This window comes from Triticum urartu, chromosome 3A, assembly GCF_056163025.1.
Source record: "Triticum urartu cultivar PI428250 chromosome 3A, HENAU_Tu73, whole genome shotgun sequence".
Lineage (NCBI taxonomy): Eukaryota > Viridiplantae > Streptophyta > Magnoliopsida > Poales > Poaceae > Triticum > Triticum urartu.
The window spans coordinates 466,234,443-466,252,050 of NC_141875.1; positions in this window are offsets into that span (position 1 = coordinate 466,234,443).

Here is a 17,608-nt window from a genome sequence, read left to right on the forward strand (position 1 = left end):
AAGATCGAGTTGGATAAGAAAGATGCGGGGTCAAATGGGAGCAAGAGTAGGCCAAGACATTTGGAGAGATTGGGCTTGAGAAGGAGAGGTTGCAAATCCCACGGGATGCGGAGGATGCGAAGATCATGTTGGCAGACGAAACCCTCTTGTATGAGCATGCAAAGAAGTGGTTGTGGAGAAGAAGGAGACCAACGAGCGTAGGGAATACGAGGTGGGGAGGGCGGCTATGGCGGCAAGTGGGAGACTGTTGGAAATATGCCCTGGAGGCAATAATATTTATATCATTATATTTCCATATTCAAAATTAAAGAGTTTATATTCAATGTTATAACTGCTATGATCCTACAATATGCGATTCAGTGAAAAACTCATATGCACATGTAGAATAATAAACGATTAATTCAAAGGTTCCTAGTCTTGCCTCTAGGACTAGCTCAAGTGTTGTTGGTGATCAAGTTTTCTGGATCTTAGAATATCGTTAAGTGTAACGATAGTCCTAAAACAACGCCGAGATTATGATGTTGGAAGAACAATCATACTGAATCGACCAAACTTTGTTTGTTCTTAAATGGATTAATGTCCTCTATATTCACTACTACAGGATGCTGCTAACGCGACACTACGATTAGAGACCCTTCAACAAAACTGTGTGCGATGCAATAATCGCAAACGGTGGTGTGAAAGAACCATCAAAAAAGGTGCAAAACGTTTGCGGTGGCGGAGCCATCAAACACGGTTCAGATTTTAGTTTCTTGTGCGATGCAGGGAATACGGTTTAGTTCAATGAGCTATTTGCGATGAGGCGGAACAAAAGAAACGGGCAGCCAGATGAAGGCGTGTGCGATATACAGCATACTGTTCACTCAGATGAACTGTTTGTGATGAGGAGGAACAATAAAAACAGGCAGCTAGATAAAGGTGTGTGCAATTGAGGGCATACGCTTCAGAAGGATTAACTGTTTGCGATTAGGCAATAGAACAAAAACGGGTCAGCCAGATCAAAGTGTCTGCGATTGATGGCATACACTTCACACAGATGAACTGTTTGCGATTAGCCACAACAAACTGAAACAGTTAGATAGATCAACGTGTGTGCGCTAGATGGGCACACACATTCTAATTAAAAGAAGTGTGTGCGATGGTAATAACGAGCGCGTACGATTGTTGGAATAAGACGTGTGCTGATATTGCCTATTGCGGTGCATCCTATGGTGCAAACGCCACGTACGCGGCCGAGAAGGCGTACGTGCCGCCCACGTTACGCCTTCTGGGAATAGTGTCGCACTTATAACCGTCAGTACAATTTGAGCATGTGTCCCGTCACACTCCAAATTCCAAACATGTTCACACCGATCAAAACCTAAACCGTTTCCCACTTAGGAGTGTATTACTACTCGGTTATAAATACTACTACTCCAAGATGATTGCACATTCCTCCTCAACTCCTCATCCACAAAAACAAGCAAGTCATTAATCATCATTCCCTTGCGTCTGCCATGGCCAGCATGAGTTCTGGGTCGAGAGATTTCCACCAGGGAGATGTGAGCATGGAAGCAGAAGCACGAGAGATGTCTCGCCTCGCCACGAACGCAGCCGGCATGTCCCGCCGTGCGGCCGTAGCAGCACAGGGGTCCCGTCGTGCCACCGAAGCAGCACGCAGGTCCCGCTGCACCGTCGATGCGGCAGACTGGTCCGGCCGCGCCGTGGAAGCAGAAGAGATGTCCCGCCGCGCCGCGAATGCAGCAGAGATGTCCTCCCGTGCCGCAGCAGCCTGGGAAAATGTTTCGCGGGCAGGCGGGGACTCTTACAGGCGCATGCATGCAATCGTCCATAGCCAGATGAATCAGATCTCCGGCTGGGCGAGGTTGCAGAACGACATGAAAGCCTCTTTTGAACAGGCTACCGGCGTCATCCAGCAACTAAATGAGAGCAATGCGAAGCTCCGGGCCGAGCGCGACCTGCTGAGGGCGAAGCTCGTCGGAAGTGCAGAGCGGCAGGAGGAGACCACTGCCTTATTGAAGAGGATCGGCGTAATCGTCGAGAAACTTATGGACGAGAATGCCATGCTGCGCATTGAGCGCAGAAGGATGGTGGAGGTATTTGTGGATGCTCTCAAGCAGCATCTTGAGGACAAGAGAGCTCATCGCCGCTCGCCGCGGAGACTAGTTCCTGCGGCCTGCAGCAACGCATCCAGAAAGTAGAGATTAGCGAGCCAGATCGTTGTCTTCCTTCTTCTTTTGCCCTTGTTGTAGGGGAACGTAGTAATTTCAAAAAAATTCCTACGCACACACAAGATCATGGTGATGCATAGCAACGAGAGGGGAGAGTGTTGTCTACGTACCCTTGTTGACCGTTCGCGGAAGCGTTATATCAACGCGGTTGATGTAGTCGTACGTCTTCACGTCCGACCGATCCAAGTACCGCAAGCACGGCACCTCCGAGTTCTGTACATGTTCAGCTCGGTGACGTCCTCGCCTTCTCGATCCAGCAAGAGGGGCGAAGTAGTAGATGAGTTCCGGCAGCACGACGGCGTGATGACGGTGTTGGTGAAGAACAATCTCCGCAGGGCTTCGCCTAAGCACTACGAAAACTATGACGGAGGATAAACTAGAGGGGACGGGGTTGCCGGCACACGGCTTGGTGTTTCTTGATGTGTCTTTGGTGCTAGCCCTACCCCTCTATTTATATGTTGAGCCCTGGGGTCGAAACTTGGAGTAAAAGCCTCCTCAAAGTCGGTTTCACCCGAAAGGCAAGAGTCCTTCTCGGACTCCAGGGCTAGACGCCAGGGTTCCCGGCGTCTACCCCCTAGATGCCAGGGTTCCTGGCGTCTAGCCTCTGGTCTCCGCAAAACTTCCTTTTGCACTTTTCAAAAGCCTCGTGGGCTTTCCCCTTTGGCCCAGATAAAGTGTTCTCGTACCCAAACATTTCGGGAAACATCCGGAACCCTTCCAGAGATCAAACACTACTATCCCATATATCAAACTTTATCTCTGGACCATTTCGGAGTTCCTCGTCATGTCCGTGATCTCATCCCGGACTCCGAACAACATTCGGTCATCAACATACATAAATCATATAGTACTATATCATCAACGAACGTTAAGCGTGCGGACCCTACGGGTTCGAGAACTATGTAGACATGACCAAGACACCTCTCTGGTCAATAACCAATAGCGGGACCTGGATGCCCATATTGGCTCCTACATATTCTACGAAGATCTTTATCGATCAGACCGCATAACAACATATGTTGTTCCCTTTGTCATCGGTATGTTACTTGCCCGAGATTCGATCGTCGGTATCTCAATACCTAGTTCAATCTCGTTACGGGCAAGTCTCTTTACTCGTTCCGTAATACATTATCCCGCAACTAACTCATTAGTTGATGCTTGCAAGGCTTATAGTGATGTGCATTACCGAGTGGGCCCAGAGATACCTCTCCGACAATCAGAGTGACAAATCCTAATCTCGAAATACGCCAACCCAACAAGTACCTTCGGAGACACCTGTAGAGCACCTTTATAATCACCCAGTTACGTTGTGACGTTTGGTATCACACAAAGTGTTCCTCCGGTAAACGGGAGTCGCATAATCTCATAGTCATAGGAACATGTATAAGTCATGAAGAAAGCAATAGCAACAAACTAAACGATCAAGTGCTAAGCTAACGGAATGGGTCAAGTCAATAACATCATTCTCCTAATGATGTGATCCCGTTAATCAAATGACAACTCATGTCTATGGTTAGGAAACATAACCATCTTTGATCAACGAGCTAGTCAAGTAGAGGCATACTAGTGACACTCTGTTTGTCTATGTATTCACACATGTATTATGTTTCCGGTTAATACAATTCTAGCATGAATAATAAACATTTATCATGATATAAGGAAATAAATAATAACTTTATTATTGCCTCTAGGGCATATTTCCTTCAGTCTCCCACTTGCACTAGAGTCAATAATCTAGTTCACATCGCCATGTGATTTAATACCAATAGTTCACATCACCATGTGATTAACACCCATAGTTCACATCAACATGTGACCAACACCCAAAGGGTTTACTAGAGTCAATAATCTAGTTCACATCGCTATATGATTAACACCCAAAGAGTACTAAGGTGTGACCATGTTTTGCTTGTGAGAGAAGTTTAGTCAACGGGTCTTCCACATTCAGATCCGTAAGTATTTTGCAAATTTCTATGTCAACAATGCTCTGCACGGAGCTACTCTAGCTAATTGCTCCCACTTTCAATATGTATCCAGATTGAGACTTAGAGTCATCTGGATCAGTGTTTAAAACTTGCATCGACGTAACCCTTTACGACGAATCTTTTGTCACCTCCATAATCGAGAAACATATCCTTATTCCACTAAGGATAATTTTGACCAATGTCCAGTGATCTACTCCTAGATCACTATTGTACTCTCTTGCCAAACTCAAGGCAGGGTATACAATAGGTCTGATACACAGCATGGCATACTTTATAGAACCTATGGCTGAGGCATAGGGAATGACTTTCATTCTCTCTCTATCTTCTGCCGTGGTCGGGTTTTGAGTCTTACTCAACTTCACACCTTGTAACACAGGCAAGAACTCCTTTTCGACTACTCCATTTTGAACTACTTCAAAATCTTGTCAAGGTATGTACTCATTGAAAAACTTTATCAAGCGTCTTGATATATCTCTATAGATCTTGATGCTCAATATGTAAGCAGCTTCACCGAGGTCTTTCTTTGAAAAACTCCTTTCAAACATTCCTTTATGCTTTGCAGAATAATTCTACATTATCTCTGATCAACAATATGTCATTCACATATACTTATCAGAGATGTTGTAATGCTCCCACTCACTTTCTTGTAAATACAGGCTTCACCGCAAGTCTGCATAAAACTATATGCTTTGATCAACTTATCAAAGCGTATATTCCAACTCTGAGATGCTTGCACCAGTCCATAGATGGACCACTGGAGCTTGCATATTTTGTTAGTACCTTTAGGATTGACAAAACCTTCTAGTTGCATCATATACAACTCTTCTTTAATAAATCCATTAAGGAATGCAGTTTTGTTTATCCACTTGTCAGATTTCATAAAATGCGGCAATTGCTAACATGATTCGGACAGACTTAAGCATAGATACGAGTGAGAAACTCTCATCGTAGTCAACACCTTGAACTTGTCGAAAACCTTTTTGCGACAATTCTAGCTTTGTAGATAGTGACACTACTATCAGTGTCTGTCTTCCTCTTGAAGATCCATTTAATCTTAATGGCTCCTGATCATTGGGCAAGTCAATCAAAGTCCATACTTTGTTCTCATACATGGATCTCATCTCAGATTTCATGGCCTCAAGCCATTTCGCGGAATCTGGGCTCATCATCGCTTCCTCATAGTTCGTAGGATCGTCATGGTCAAGTAACATGACCTCCAGAATAGGATTACCATACCACTCTGGTGCGGATCTCACTCTGTTTACCTACGAGGTTCGGTAGTAACTTGATCTGAAGTTACATAATCATCATCATTAGCTTCCTCACTAGTTGGTGTAGTAGTCACAGGAACAGATTTCTGTGATAAACTACTTTCCAATAAGGGAGCAGGTACAGTTACCTCATCAAGTTTTACTTTCCTCCCACTCACTTCTTTCGAGAGAAACTCCTTCTGTAGAAAGGATCCATTCTTAGCAACGAATATCTTGCCTTCGGATGTGTGATAGAAGGTGTACCCAACATTTTCTTTTGGGTATCCTATGAAGACGCACTTCTACGATTTGGGTTTGAGCTTATCAGGTTGAAACTTTTTCACATAAGCATTGCAACCTCAAACTTTAAGAAACGACAGCTTAAGTTTCTTGCCAAACCATAGTTCATACGGTGTCGTCTCGGCGGATTTAGATGGTGCCCTATTTAATGTGAATGTAGCTATCTCTAATGCATAACCCCAAAACGATAGTGGTAAATCGGTAAGAGACATCATAGATCGCACCATATCTAATAAAGTATGGTTACGACGTTCGGACACACCATTACATTGTGGTGTTCCAGGTGGCGTGAGTAGTGAAACTATTTCACATTGTTTTAACTAAAGCCCAAACTCGTAACTCAAATATTTAATTCTTCGATCATATCGTAGAAACTTTTATTTTTGTTACGATGATTCTCCACTTCACTCTGAAATTCTTTGAACTTTTCAAATGTTTCAGACTTGTGTTTCATCAAGTAGATATACCCATATCTGCTCAAATCATCTGTGAAGGTCAGAAAATAACGATACCTGTCGCAAGCCTCAACACTCATTGGGCTGCATACATCAGTATGTATTATTTCCAACAAGTTTGTTTCTCGCTCCATTGTTCTGGAGAACGGAGTCTTAGTCATCTTGCCCATGAGGCATGGTTCGCAAGCATCAAGTGATTCATAATCAAGTGATTCCAAAAATCCATCAGCATGGAGTTTCTTCATGCGCTTTACACCAATATGACCTAAACGGCAGTGCCACAAATAAGTTGCACTATCATTATTGACTTTGCATCTTTTGGTTTCAATATTATGAATATGTGTATCACTACGATCGTGATCCAACGAACCATTTTCATTGGGTGTGTCACCATATAAGGTTTTATTCATGTAAACAGAACAACAATTTATTCTCTTACTTAAATGAATAACTGTATTGCAATAAACATGATCAGATCATATTCATGCTCAACGCAAACACCAAATAACACTTATTTAGGTTCAACACTAATCCCGAAAGTATAGGGAGTGTGCGATGATGATCATATCAATCTTGGAACCACTTCCAACACACATCGTCACTTCACCCTTAACTAGTCTCTGTTCATTCTGCAACTCCTGTTTCGAGTTACTACTCTTAGCAGCTGAACCAGTATCAAATACCGAGGGGTTGCTACGAACACTAGTAAAATACACATCAATAATCTGTATATCAAATATACCTTTGTTCACTTTGCCATCCTTTTTATCCGCCAAATACTTGGGGCAGTTCCGCTTCCAGTGACCAATCCTTTTGTAGTAGAAGCACTTAGTCTGAGGCTTAGGACCAGACTTGGGCTTCTTCACTTGAGCAGCAACTTGCTTGCCGTTCTTCTTGAAGTTCCCCTTCTTCCCTTTGCCCTTTTCCTTAAACTAGTGGTCTCGTCAACCATCAACACTTGATGTTTTTCTTGATTTCTACCTTCGTCGATTTCAGCATCACGAAGAGCTTGGGAATTGTTTCCGTTATCCCTTGCATATTATAGTTCATCACGAAGTTCTACTAACTTGGTGATGGTGACTAGAGAATTCTGCCAATCACTATCTTATCTGGAAGATTAACTCCCACTTGATTCAAGCGATTGTAGTACCCAGACAATCTGAGCACATGCTCACTGCTTGAGCTATTCTCCTCCATCTTTTAGCTATAGAACTTGTTGGAGACTTCATATCTCTGAACTCGGGTATTTGCTTGAAATATTAACTTCAACTCCTGGAACATCTCATATGGTCCATTACATTCAAAACGTCTTTGAAGCCCCGATTCTAAGCTGTTAAGCATGGTGCACTAAACTATCAAGTAGTCATCATATTGAGCTAGCCAAATGTTCATAACGTCTGCATCTGCTCCTGCAATAGGTCTATCACATAGCGGTGCATCAAGGACATAATTCTTCTGTGCAGCAATGAGGATAATCCTCAGATCACGGATCCAATCCGCATCATTGCTACTAACATTTTTCAACTTAGTTTTCTCTAGGAACATATAAAAATTAAACGGAACAACAGCACGGGCCATCTATCTACAATGAACATAGACAAGAAAAATACTATCAGGTACTAAGTTCATGATAAATTTAAGTTCAATTAATCATATTACTTAAGAACTCCCACTTAGAAAGACATCCCTCTAATCTTCTAAGTGATCACGTGATCCAAATCAACTAAACCATAACCGATCATCACGTGAAATGGAGTAGCTTTCAATGGTGAACATCAATATGTTGATCATATCTACTATATGATTCATGCTCGACCTTTCGGTCTCAGTGTTCCGAGGCCATATCTGCATATGCTAGGCTCGTCAAGTTTAACCTGAGTATTCTGCGTGTGCAAAAACTAGCTTGCACCCGTTGTAGATGGACGTAGAGCTTATCACACCCGATCATCACGTGGTGTCTGGGCACGACGAACTTTGGCAACGATGCATACTCAGGGAGAACACTTTTATCTTGAAATTTAGTGAGAGATCATCTTATAATGCTACCGTCAATCAAAGCAAGATAAGATGCATAAAAGATAAACATCACATGCAATCAATATAAGTGATATGATATGGCCATCATCATCTTGTGCTTGTGATCTCCATCTCCGAAGCACCATCATGATCACCATCGTCACTGGCGCGACACATTGATCTCCATCGTAGCATCGTTGTTGTCTCGCCAATCTTATGCTTCCACGACTATCGCTACCGCTTAGTGATAAAGTAAAGCATTACAGCGCAATTGCATTGCATACAATAAAGCGACAACCATATGGCTCCTGCCAGTTGCCGATGACTCGGTTACAAAACATGATCATCTCATACAATAAAATTTAGCATCATGTCTTGACCATATCACATCACAACATGCCCTGCAAAAACAAGTTAGACGTCCTCTACTTTGTTGTTGCAAGTTTTACGTGGCTGCTACGGGCTTAAGCAAGAACCGTTCTTACCTATGCATCAAAACCACAACGATAGTTTGTCAAGTTGGTGCTGTTTTAACCTTCGCAAGGACCGGGCGTAGCCACACTCGGTTCAACTAAAGTTGGAGAAACTGACACCCGCCAGCCACCTGTGTGCAAAGCACGTCGGTAGAACCAGTCTCGCGTAAGTGTACACGTAATGTCGGTCCGGGCCGCTTCATCCAACAATACCGCCGAACCAAAGTATGACATGCTGGTAAGCAGTATGACTTATATCGCCCACAACTCACTTGTGTTCTACTCGTGCAAATAACATCAACGGATAAAACCTAGGCTCGGATGCCACTGTAGGGGAACGTAGTAATTTCAAAAAAATTCCTACGCACACGCAAGATCATGGTGATGCATAGCAACGAGAGGGGAAAGTGTTGTCTACGTACCCTCGTAGACCATTCGCGGAAGCGTTATATCAACGTGGTTGATGTAGTCGTACGTCTTCACGTTCGACCGATCCAAGTATCGAAAGCACAGCACCTCCGAGTTCTGCACACGTTCGGCTCGGTGACGTCCTCGCCTTCTCGATCCAGCAAAAGGGGCGAAGTAGTAGATGAGTTCCGGCAGCACGACGGCGTGGTGACGGTGTTGGTGAAGAACAATCTTCGCAGGGCTTTGCCTAAGCACTATGAAAACTATGACGGAGGATAAACTAGAGGGGACGGGGTTGCCGGCACATGGCTTGGTGTTTCTTGATGTGTCTTTGGTGCTAGCCCTACCCCTCTATTTATATGTTGAGCCCTGTGGTCAAAACTTGGAGTAAAAGCCTCCTCAAAGTCGGTTTCACCCGAAAGGCAAGAGTCCTTCTCGGACTCCAGGGCTAGACGCCAGGGTTCCCGGCGTCTACCCCCTAGACGCCAGGGTTCCTGGCGTCTAGCCTCTGGTCTCCGCAAAACTTCCTTTTGCACTTTTCAAAAGCCTCATGGGCTTTCCCCTTTGGCCCAGATAAAGTGTTCTCGTGCCCAAACATTTCGGGAAACATCCGGAACCCCTTCCGGTGAATTCCGGAACCCTTCCGGAGATCAAACACTACTATCCCATATATCAAACTTTATCTCTGGACCATTCCGGAGTTCCTCGTCATGTCCGTGATCTCATCCCGGACTCCGAACAACATTCGGTCATCAACATACATAACTCATATAGTACTATATTGTCAACGAACGTTAAGCGTGCGGACCCTACGGGTTCGAGAACTATGTAGACATGACCGATACACCTCTCTGGTCAATAACCAATAGCGGTACTTGGATGCCCATATTGGCTCCTACATATTCTACGAAGATCTTTATCAGTCAGACCGCATAACAACATACGTTGTTCCCTTTGTCATCGGTATGTTACTTGCCCAAGATTCGATTGTCGGTATCTCAATACCTAGTTCAATATCGTTACCGGCAAGTCTCTTTACTCGTTCCATAATACATTATCCCGCAACTAACTCATTAGTTGCAATGCTTGCAAGGCTTATAGTGATGTGCATTACCGAGTGGGCCCAGAGATACCTCTCCGACAATCGGAGTGACAAATCCTAATCTCGAAATACGCCAACCCAACAAGTACCTTCAGAGACACCTGTAGAGCACCTTTATAATCACCCAGTTACATTGTGACGTTTGGTATCACACAAAGTGTTCCTCAGTAAATGGGAGTTGCATAATCTCATAGTCATAGGAACATGTATAAGTCATGAAGAAAGCAATAGCAACAAACTTAACGATCAAGTGCTAAGCTAACTGAATGGGTCAAGTCAATCACATCATTCTCCTAATGATATGATCCCGTTAATCAAATGACAACTCATGTCTATGGTTAGGAAACATAACCATATTTGATCAACGAGCTAGTCAAGTAGAGGCATACTAGTGACACTCTGTTTGTCTATGTATTCACACATGTATTATGTTTCCGGTTAATACAATTCTAGCATGAATAATAAACATTTATCATGATATAAGGAAATAAATAATAACTTTATTATTGCCTCAAGGGATATTTCCTTCACTTGTGTATTTCGGGCGTTGTCGCATGTGGCTTTTTTAATTATGTTCCTAAATATGTAAGACAATTATTATCCACTGTCATCGTCCTTATATTCATCAGGCTTGCTATAAGTCGCAGTTGATGCTATATAGGTCCGTCGGATTTTACATCAAGGTTCGTGCAAAACTTTCTTTTCAGATTTTCATTTTTCTCTCTTAAATCTCAGTTCAGTGAGACATATAGCCACGCCGTAGAACAGGGGCTCGGGCGCCATTAATGGTGACGTTGGGAGGGAGGTGCGCGGCGGGTAGCGGTCAAAGGGCTCTCCTCCCGATGAGCACGCGCAGGGGTCTGATCGCACGCCTCCCGTACTCAAATAGCTACCTGCATGACACCTCCTAACCAATAAAAAAGGGGACGCGTGGCGGCACGTAATTGGTAAGTAGAACGCCCGCGGTTTCAATAATACTTGTGTTTCCGATTTGTAACGTGACAACACTTGTTCCAAAATGACATTGTTGATTGTTTATGTGTGCGCCTTCATAAATCGTACAGAAAAATTACCACAACATGTTGGTGCCATGTCATGACACCATGCCAAGTTTCATGATTTTCAGGCATGTTTTGGATTTACAAGGATTAAGAAACCTAGTTTCTCAATCTTTCCGGCCGAGCCACGACGCCCAGATAGTTGAATTTCATTCTCATTTCTTTCATGGGACCTAGAAATTCACCCAAGGACACACATGTGATTTTTCAACCAACTTTGGTGCACTGGAGCATGTGCTTGTAGTTAAAATTTGAATTATGCACATTAAATGCCCAGAAACTCGATTAATGTACAAAAAAGGTCAAACGAACCCAGAATAATTCCAAAATTTAGCATGATACTTCTATATGGTCTAATCTGTCTGTGTAAAAAAATTAAGGTGGGAGAAGGCAGTGTACGTATGTCGTTTCGCACACGGAGGTGACACATTCCCTCGCGGAACCACGAGCCTTCTTTAGGGAAGCTCTGGTTTGCAAGAAGCTTACACCAAAGTTTGTCCCAATTCGGCCAAAATTTACCGCGACAGGTTGGTGCCATGTCATGACACCATGCCAAGTTTCATGATTTTCAGGCGTGTTTTGGATTTACAGGAATTAAAAAACCAAGTTTCTCAATCTTTTCGGCCGAGCCACGACGCCTAGATATTTGAATTTCATTCTCATTTCTTGCATGGGACCTAGAAATTCACCCAAAGACACACATGTTATTTTTCAACCAACTTTGGTGCACTTGAGCATGTGCTTGTAGTTAAAATTTGAATTATGCACATTAAATACCCAGAAACTCAATTAATGTATAAAAAGGCCAAACGAACCTGGAATAATTCCAAAATTTAGCACCATACTTCTAATTGGTCTGATCTGCCCGTGTAAAAAAATTAAGGCGGGAGAAGGCAGTGTATGTATGTCGTTTCACACACGAAGGTGACAGGTTCCCTCTCGGAATCACGAGCCTTCTTGAGGGAAGCTCCGGTTTGCAAGAAGCTTACACCAAATCTTGTCCTAATTCGGCCAAAAAAATTACCGCAGCATGTTGGTGCCATGTCATGACACCATGCCAAGTTTCATGATTTTTAGGTGTGTTTTGGATTTACAGGAATTAAAAAACCAAATTTCTCAATGTTTCTGGCCGAGCCACGACGCCCAGATGTTTGAATTTCATTCCCATTTCTTGCATCAGACCTATAAATTCACCAAAAGACACACATGTGATTTTTCAACCAACTTTGGTGCACTGGAGCATGTGCTTGTAGTTCAAATTTGAATTATGCATATTAAATGCGTAGAAACTCAATTAATGTATAAAAAAGGCCAAACAAATCCAGAATAGTTCCAAAATTTAGCACGATACTTCTATTTGGTCTAATCTGCATGTGTAAAAAAATTAAGGCGGGAGAAGGCAGTGTACGTATCTTGTTTCGCACACGGAGGTGATACATTCCCTCTCGGAACCACGAGCCTTCTTAAGGGAAGCTCCGGTTTGCAAGAAGCTACACCAAATCTTGTCCCAATTCGGCCAAAACATTTACCGCAGCATGTTGGTGCCATGTCATGACGCCATGCCAACTTTCATGAATTTCAGACGTGTTTTGGATTTACAGGAATTAAAAAAAGCAAATTTATCAATCTTTCCGGCCGAGCCACGACGCCCACATATTTGAATTTCATTCTCATTTCTTGCATGGGGCCTATAAATTCACCCAAAGACACACCTGTGATTTTTCAACAAACTTTGGTGCATTGGAGCATGTGCTTGTAGTTCAAATTTGAATTATGCATATTAAATACCCAGAAACTCAATTAATGCATAAAAATGTCAAACGAACCCGGAAAATTCCAAATTTAAGCACAACACTCATGTACTAGTTGCATGCTCACTGTACGTAAATGTTCTAGCAATTCAAACACCATCCTTTCCCTCCGTATAGGGGCGGAGACAGGGGTGCGAGCAGGGGTCAGACACCCCCCATCGTCTCGCCGCCCCTGTGAATGTTCGTCAAGTATTTGTACTGCTATGGTATATATAGCGACATACTCCTTATTATTGTACTCCCGTAGTCCCGTTTGAAGCTAATGGTCCAATATTGCAGCCCAAAGGCCCAACACAGCGAATCGCTAATTGTACTAGTCGCATCGTGAAAATAGGCACAGTTACAGCCGTCGATCTAGTAGTCAGTTTCCTTCCTGGTTTTGTTTCTGGCTTCGTGCGCCCATGCACCGTCGCCTCTCGGCCCTCGCTGCTTCTTTCGACACTGCAGGACCACAAGGCATTCCAAGCTTCTACTCTGGTGATTGAATCTTCGGTTGCTTCATCAACTGATGTTGGCATCGCATCATACTACATCAATTTCAAGGTATCTCACCAGAGTAGTAGTACAACAACGAACTACCAGTGGATTTGTCAGATCTAACACACATGACAAATTTAAATTCTTGGTGAATTAGTGGTTTGATCTGCAAATTAGATGTGGAACATTACAATTTCGAAACCTAATTTCACTCTTTGTTTAAGGTTTCAATGCTTGGAGTATATACGAAGAGGAGGAATACAAGTAGATTTATTTTTAAGAAGGCGTACTTTCAGCTCAAATATCATGCTACCAAAAATATAAATCCGTCTAACGTACATGCTAAAGCTAATATTAAACCAATAAAATTTTATCTTGTTAGTATTATCAAATATATATTGTTGTGCATCCATATCTTTTGTTTTGCGGGGTGTTGTGCATCCATATCAATGCTACTTTGGGGGCTAGATACTTATATTGTGTCCCTTAAGCCATTATTATTTTTCTCGCCCCCCTCATGTCCGAATCCTGGCTTCGCCCCTGCCTCCATAACACCATTTTGTCTTTCAAAACATAATGAAAAAATCAGGTATACCACAAATAGTTACTAGAAAGAATAGTGTGAGATGCGATATAAAATATCCTGGCGCACCGTATTGTGTGGCTTATGCAGGAAGCTTCATCATCTACAGTCCACTGCCCTCGCTTGAACCACACTAGCGCGCCAGTTTCTCACGGCACCGAGCGATTTTTTTGCCACCGTGGAAATATCTATCTTCCCGCCCCCTCCCTCCCACAAAAAGCCACATTTTCACTGTTCCTCCTTGCTTTCCAAGTTCAAACCTTCACTGTTGCTTTACTGGAAGCTCAGCCTCTTCGCCGGCGACCCTTCTTCTTGCAGCGCCGCCTCCTCGCTGGCTACTGATAACCCACAAGTATATGGGATCGCAACAGTTTTCGAGGGTAGAGTATTCAACCCAAATTTATTGATTCGATACAAGGGGAGCCAAAGAATATTCTCAAGTATTAGCAGTTGAGTTGTCAATTCAACCACACCTGGAAAACTTAATATCTGTAGCAAAGTATTTAGTAGCAAAGTAGTATGGAAGTAATGGTAACGGTGGCAAGTGTAACTGTAGTATTTTTATAGTAATTGTAATAGTGGCAACGGAAAAGTAACTAAGCAAAGAGCAATATGTGAAAAGCTTGTAGGCATTGGATCAGTGATGGATAATTATGTTGGATGTGATTCCTCATGCAACAGTTATAACATAGGGTGACGCGGAACTAGCTCCAATTCATCAATGTAATGTAGGCATGTATTCCGAATATAGTCATAAGTGCTTATGGAAAAGAACTTGCATGACATCTTTTGTCCTACCCTCTCGTGGCAGCGGGGTCCTATTGTAAACTAAGGGATATTAAGGCCTCCTTTTAGTAGAGTACCGGACCAAAGCATTAACACTTAGTGAATACATGAACTCCTCAAACTATGGTCATCACCGGGAGTGGTCCCGATTATTGTCACTTCGGGGTTGCCGGATCATAACACATAGTAGGTGACTATAGACTTGCAAGATAGGATCAAGAACTCACATATATTCATGAAAACATAATAGGTTCAAATCTGAAATCATGGCACTCAGGCCCTAGTGACAAGCATTAAGCATACCAAAGTCATAGCAACATCAATCTCAGAACATAGTGGATACTAGGGATCAAACCCTAACAAAACTAACTCGATTACATGATAAATCTCATCCAACCCATCACCGTCCAGGAAGGCTGCATGGAATTAGTCATGCACGGCGGTGAGCATCATGAAATTGGTGATGGAGGATGGTTGATGATGACGACAGCGATGGATCACCCTCTCCAGAACCTCGAACAGACTCCAGATCAGCCCTCTTGAGCGAGATTAGGGCATGGCGGCAGCTCTATATCGTAAAACGCGATGAATCCTTCTCTCTGATTTTTTTTTCTCCCCGAACGTGAATATATAGAGTTGGAGTTGAGGTCGGTGGAGCTACAGGGGGGCCACGAGGCAGGGGGTGCGCCCAGGGGGTAGGCACGCCCCCTCCCTTGTGGACAAGGTGTGGGCCCCCTGGTCTTGATTCTTTCGCCAGTATTTTTTATATATTCCAAAAATATTCTCCGTGAAGTTTCAGGTCATTCCGAGAACTTCTATATATTCATGAAAACAGCGTCAGTCCGGGTTAGTTCCATTCAAATCATGCAAGTTAGAGTCCAAAACAAGGGCAAAAGTGTTTGGAAAAGTAGATACGATGGATACGTATCAACTCCCCCAAGCTTAAACCTTTGCTTGTCCTCAAGCAATTCAGTTGATAAACTGAAAGTGATAAAGAAAAACTTTTACAAACTCGGTTTGCTCTTGTTGTTGTAAATATGTAAAGCCAGCATTCAAGTTTTCAGCAAAGATTATGAAGTAACCATATTCACAATAACAGTTAGGTCTCATGTTTACTCATATCAATGGCATAATCAACTAGTGAGAAATACTAATAAATCTCGAATGATAACACTTTCTCAAAAGAATCATAATATGATATAACAAGATGGTATCTCGCTAGCCCTTTATGAGACCGCAAAACATAAATGCAGAGCACCTCTGAAGATCAAGGACTGACTAGACATTGTAATTCATGGTAAAAGAGATCCAGTCATAGTCATACTCGATATAAACTAGTAATAATGCATGCAAATGACAGCAGTGCTCTCCAGCTGGTGCTTTTTAATAAGAGGATGATGACTCAACATAAAAGTAAATAGATAGGCCCCTCGCAGAGGGAAGCAGGGATTTGTAGAGGTGCCAGAGCTCGATTTTTAAATAGAGATACATAATATTTTGAGCGGCATACTCTCATTGTCAACATAACAACCGAGAGATCTTGATATCTTCCATGCTACACACATTATAGGCGGTTCCCGAGCAGAATGGTAAAGTTTATACTCCCCCACCACCAACAAGCATCAATCCATGGCTTGCCCGAAACAACGGGTGCCTCCAACTAACAACAGTCCTGGGGGAGTTTTGTTTGCAATTATTTTGATTTGGTTTGAGCATGGGACTAGGCATCCCGGTGACCAGCCATTTTCTCGTGAGTGAGGAGCGGAGTCCACTCCTCGTGAGAATAACCCACCTAGCATGGAAGATATAGACAGCCCTAGTTGGTACATGAGCTATTTGAGCATACAAAACAGAATTTCATTTGAAGGTTTAGAGTTTGGCACATACAAATTTACTTGGAACGGCAGGTAGATACCGCATATAGGAAGGTATGGTGGACTCATATGGCATAACTTTGGGGTTTATGGAAGTGGATGCACAAGCAGTATTCCCGCTTAGTACAAGTGAAGGCTAGAAAGAGACTGGGAAGCGACCAACTAGAGAGCGACAACAGTCATGAACACGCATTAAAATTAATCAACACTGAGTGCAAGCATGAGTAGGATATAATCCACCATGAACATAAATATTGTGGAGGCTATGTTGATTTTGTTTCTACTACATGCGTGAACATGTGCCAAGTCAAGCCACTTGAATCGTTCAAAGGAGTATACCACCCTATCATACCACATCATAACCATTTTAATAGCATGTTGGCATGCAAGGTAAACCATTATAAACTCCTAGCTAATTAAGCATGGCATGAGGAACTATAATCTCTAATTGTCATTGCAAACATGTTTCATTCATAATAGGCTGAATCAGGAATGATGAACCAATCATATTTACAAAAACAAGATAGGTCGAGTTCATAGCAGCTTCTCTCATCTCAATCAATCCACCATATATCGTCATTATTGCCCTTCACTAGCACGACCGAATGGTGTGGATAATAATAATAATGCACGTGCATTGGACTAAGTTGGAATCTGCAAGCATTTAATACAAGGGCGAAGACAAGGTAATATGGGCTCTTGGTTAAATCATCAATAATGCACATAAGAGCCACTTAACATTTTCATTATGGTCTTCTCCTCTCGACCTCCAAAGAAAAGAAAAGAAATAAAACTATTT